General features: G+C 41.1%; 1 long non-coding RNA gene across 1 annotated transcript; it reads left to right on the plus strand.

Annotated features, from left to right (window-relative positions):
* Window positions 1–2,000: 2,000 nt before the first annotated feature.
* LOC127540557 (uncharacterized) lies at window positions 2,001–3,053 on the plus strand. The gene is made up of 2 exons (XR_007948223.1): window positions 2,001–2,646; window positions 2,874–3,053. It is a non-coding gene; the product is annotated as an uncharacterized LOC127540557 (long non-coding RNA).
* The last annotated feature ends 2,176 nt before the right edge of the window (window positions 3,054–5,229 follow it).

Genomic DNA, 5,229 nt, shown 5'->3' on the forward strand with positions numbered 1-5,229 from the left:
ATATAAAAATAGTTTAAGGTGTATATATGTGTGTGTGTGTTTATCATCTACCTATGTATATAAAATTACTTAAAGGTTTACAAAATGCCTAATATAAAATCACTTAAAGGTTTACAATATGCCTAATTCTCACAGCAACCCTGGGATGCAGATGCTATTATTAACCCCACTTTATAGATAAGGAACCTCAGAAGTTAAGTGACTCATTCAGGATCCTATATCTAAAAAGTGTCTGAGGCAGGATTTTAACTCAGGCTTTACTGACTTCAAGTTTAGCAGTCTTATCTACTGGGTAATCTAGATGCCTTAAATTTAGCATGTACAAGATTGAATTAATTTTATTTTCCCCTTAAACATCGATCTTCCAAACTACTATTTCTGTTGAAAGCATAGACCATTCTTTCATTTACCCAGGTTTGAAAATTCAGTCCTATTTGATATTTTGCCCTCTCTACTTATACCCAATCTTATGCCAAGTCTTAAGTAGCACATTACTCCAATGTCCTACACTTAGTCATCCTCTTTTTATCTTAAACATAGCTACTACAATAATTCAGGCCCCCATCACCTCTTGCCTGGATTAGTACAAGTACCTCCTAATTGTTCTTTCCCCATCTTGCCTCTTCTGTCTCCAATTCATTCTCTGGACAGCCATGAAACTGAGATTCTTTAAGCCCAGAACTAATCGTGGGTCTCTCCTACTAAGAGGCTCCAGGTTTCCTAATATCTATAAACCCATCTCTTAGCTTAGCCTTCCACAATCTCATACCAACCTCCCCTTCTAAATGCCTACTAAATTGGCCTGCTGGCTTTATTCCCTACAAGACCTTATATCTCTCATCCCAATGCCCCAGCACAGATCCCCATGCAGGTATCACTCCTTCCTTACCTTTGCCTCATAAAATCCTTTATTTCTTTCAAAGCTGAGCTGAAGAGACCCATCTTACAGGAGAACTGAACCTCAGCTGCTAGTATGCTACCTCAAAGTAAATTATTTTCTATATGATTTGCATTTTATTTTTAATATACATATTTCTTCCTACAGAACATAATCTCCCTGAGATCAGAGACTGTTAAGAAAATATATTTTTTAAAAAACTTCCTGAGGCATGATACATAAGAGACACTTAGGATCATAAATTTAGAACTGAAAGAGAACAGCTCTTCATTTTACAGAGGAAACTGAGACTCGGAAAGATTTAAATGACTTGTTCAGGGTCCCACAATATCTTAATAAATGCTAATTGAATTAATGAATCAAATGAAATAATATCTGTAAAATGCTTTGTGAGCCCTAAAGCAATATATAAATGGTACTATCATTATAAAAAAATATGAAAATAGGAGAGGAAAGCTTACCCAAAGTATATTTTCTACAGCATGTCATTTCTTTATATTCACATAACATTTAAAAACTCCAAAAATAGGAAAACTCATTGTTATGTCCATAACAATGTTCAGTCATGTCCAACTTTTTGTGACCCCGTAGACTGTTGTCTGGGGGCTTTGCTTGGATAAGACAATGGAGTATTTTGCCATTTCTTTCTCCACACTCGAGGAACTGAGGCAAATAGGGGCTAAGTAGCTTGCTTGCCCAGTTGCCATACAGACATTTTGTCTGAGGCTAGATTTGAACTGGGAAAATGAGTTTTCTTCACTACAAGCCTGGTATTCTGTCCCGAATTTGCTGCCTAGGTGCCCATATAAATATGGTAGCTATTAAATAATTTGTCATTTGTTTGGATCTAAGTATTGGTATGCCAATTAAAACAATGACTGTATAGAATATTAATCAATCAACAAGCATTTATTCAGCCTGTACTAGGAACCGGGAATACAACAAAAATTAAATGCCCCACCTGTTTGATAATGGGAAACAATGTGTACACAGCTAAGTTTACACAAAGCAATTTTGAGGGAGAAGCACTGGTACCTGGAGGATCAGAAAAGGCTTCGGGGAACGACGTGGCACCTGAACTAACCTTTGAAGGAGGTGAGAGACTCTAAGAAATAGAAATGAGTAGGAATCATACAAGTATAGAGACGGGGATAGAATGCCAAATATAGAGAACACGTAGGTGAAATTGGCTGCAGTATAGAATGTATGAAGGACAATCATGTGTAATAAACCTGGCAGGATGGCTCAGAGCCAGTGTGAAGAGCTTTAAATGCAAACAGGAGTTTGCATTTTTCATAATGACAATAGAGAGTCACTAGAGTTTCTTGAGGAGGGTGGTACCATGATCTGAACTGTGGTTAAGGAATATCAATCATTTTGATAGCTATTCAGAATTTAACAGAGACTCGAAATATTGCCACAGTCCCAGCAAAGAGAATGGGAAGAAGGGTACAAAGGAGATGTTCCCGGGATTGTAGATCTGAAAGTGAAAGGGACCTTGGAGGACTTCTAGTCTAACTTCCTCTTCCTACAGATGAGGAAATTTTAGGCCCACGAGGCTGTGACTTGGTCAAACACGTGGTGATAGAGCTAAAATGGGCACTGCAGTTCTTGGATTCCCAATATCAACAAGACTTAGCGTCTCATTGGACAGCGTGAGTGAGGAAGGATAAGGAGTTAAGGAAGATACCAAGATTATGACTCTGTGACTAGAAGGAGAGCAGTTACTTTAGAAATTCAGAAAAGAGGTGAGTTGGGTTGAGGGAGAGGAAAGCATGATAGTGAGTTTGAGATGTCTGTGGGATAGTCAGTTTCCTTAAAGCTATTAGGTTACTATTAAAGCTACCAACAGGACTAAGACTTTTGAGACAGCCTTTTGTAATCATTTTTTCAGTTGTGTTTGACTCTTTATGACTGCATTTGGGGTTTTCTTGGCAGAATGGTTTGTCATTTCTTTCTCTAACTCATTTTACAGATGAGGAAACTTCGGCCAACAGGGTTAAATGACTTGCCCAAACACACATTTTGTCTGAGAAGTGTCTGAGGCTGGATCTAAATTGAGGTCTTCCTGACTCCAGGAACTCCAATCCATTTCACCACCTACCTGTTTGAGACATTCCGTATATGCTTAATAAAATTAATAATTATAGCACAATACTTAAATCTTTCTTAATACTGCTTTATTTCCACATGGTAGTATTTCTTGGGGGGAAAAAAAGTTTTGGTATTATAGATACTTTCCAGATATGCTTTCTCTAAATCCTCCAAGGGGAGGGGATTAAATGATTCAGGGGATTGGTAATAGGATATGTAAGCCTTTAATTTATGGGTCACTGGTTCAAATGTACCTTGAGTTCATAGTGACTAAAATCAATTAGTCTCATACTTCTTATTCTACCTCAGTTTAGTTCCAAGTGGTACAGGTTCAAATTTTTTAACATCTCTAAAAGATGAAAATCTTCATTTCATAGTGACCATAAATGGAAATTAAATGACATTTTCACTTGAACAGGTGGTTTACAAAAATCTGGTGGGATTATAGAAAGAAACCTGGACAGCTAATAGCAAATGTTGTGAATGGCACAATTTTAGTTTGCATTTTGATTAGGCACTTTTAGAGCCAAGTACCTCTAAAAGTAGGAATTCCATGGATTCCCCCCCTCCCAGCTCCCAGATAGCCTCAAGATGCTTAAAATGCTGAGGGACCCTCTCACAGTCTTATTTGCTATTATTGCAAATAAAAATCTAAACAGTCTGGAAGACATTTCCACATTTTCTGATTTTTACTATGAGCCTTAGTAAAAAGGTTTCTAACTCCATAATAATGTGAAAATTTATCAGTCTCTATTAAAACTCCTTTATAAATGAATGCTTTCTCTTTCAATTGTGGAACATTGTTTTTCTAAAAGAACTGCATTCCCCCAGATCCTTTCGTCATTGCCCCAAGAGTTTAGATGTTAAATCAATATAAACAGGAGAGAGGTCTACCTAAATTGTCCTCACTTTTTTTGGGGGGGGGGGTGTTGGGGTAAGGTTCCTGCAATGTTTTGCTAAATATGGGACAGGGCTATTTGCCTGTTATAATAAAGATGACAGTTTGTGCCTAAAGGAGAAGAAAGAATATTTCCTTAAGATGGGGACATTTGGTGTAATATTTACTGAAGGCCTGTAATGGAACACATAAAGGCATGGCCCTCACTCACAGATTTGGTCTCCTAAGCCTTTGAACAGGCAAATGGGGGTGGGGGAGGTGTCCTCGAAACGAGCTACCAGAAAAAGACTGGGGATGGTTAATGATTGGGGGGGAGGCGGGAGAGAGGAGGGAGGGGACTGAAAAAAAAGTTATAAAATAATTTCTCCGTATAAAAATGTTGTCAAGTTTCCAGACTTGCTAAGTTTCAATATTGCCTTTATTTGCAGTGAGAACGTGACATAAAAGAAAAGGAGGATGGTGGAAACAGACTTTCTCCTATTTCACTCAAGAAAAAGTGAAATACCAGGTTTTACAATTGAGCCTGCACAGGCAGTCGAATATTTGCACAACTCACCTGGGCCTTTCAGTTACAAATCCACCTCCTTAAGGAGCCGGGTGAAAAAGCGAGAACAATCAATAAGAAAAAATCCTCGGGGCTATAAATCAGCCACGTGGAGCTGCCGCTGTTACTGCTCTAGACTTCCTGGTTTCACATCTTTCCTGTTGGGGTTTTGGGGCGCTGGGTTACGGTAGAGAAGGTCATAGCCCGGAGGGGGCTAGCCCTCGGTGTGAAAACAGGGGGAACCGAAAACCAGTGGTTTCTTTCTTGTTATTAATAATTCTAACTAGTGAGGTAGGGTGGGGGGAAGTTTGTGTAGCTTGGAGAAACTCAAAAGGCGCCGGGCTAAGGCAGTATCAGAAGCACACGCCTAGGAGAGGAGTTGGGGTGGGGGGCAAAAAGGGGCCGGGAGAGTTGGGGGCGTGACGTTGGGGAGAGGATCGCCGGCTAGGAGAGAGAGCCGGTTGTGCACGGCGCAGGAGAAGGGGGCTGAAGGCAGAGGGTCGCGGGTGGGCAGAGCTTGGCACGGCTCAGGAGGGAGGTTGGCGGGGGCGCGTCCGCGCAGAGCCTCGAGAGCGGCGTTTGTGGGGGCTGGAGCGGCGGAAGAGAAGAATCCGGCGAACCAGAAGCTAGTAGAGGAGTTGGTGTTCAGAGCCCGGGGAAGCAGCTGTAGCGGCGGCGGCGGCGGCGGCGGCGGCGGCGGGCGGGCTGCTGGGAGGGGGCGGCAGGCGGAAAAAGAGTTAAGGGAGGAAGGTGGAGAGCATAGGGGAGTTCCGGATCTGGGAGCTGCCAAGGGCA

Source organism: Antechinus flavipes, chromosome 6, assembly GCF_016432865.1.
Source record: "Antechinus flavipes isolate AdamAnt ecotype Samford, QLD, Australia chromosome 6, AdamAnt_v2, whole genome shotgun sequence".
Lineage (NCBI taxonomy): Eukaryota > Metazoa > Chordata > Mammalia > Dasyuromorphia > Dasyuridae > Antechinus > Antechinus flavipes.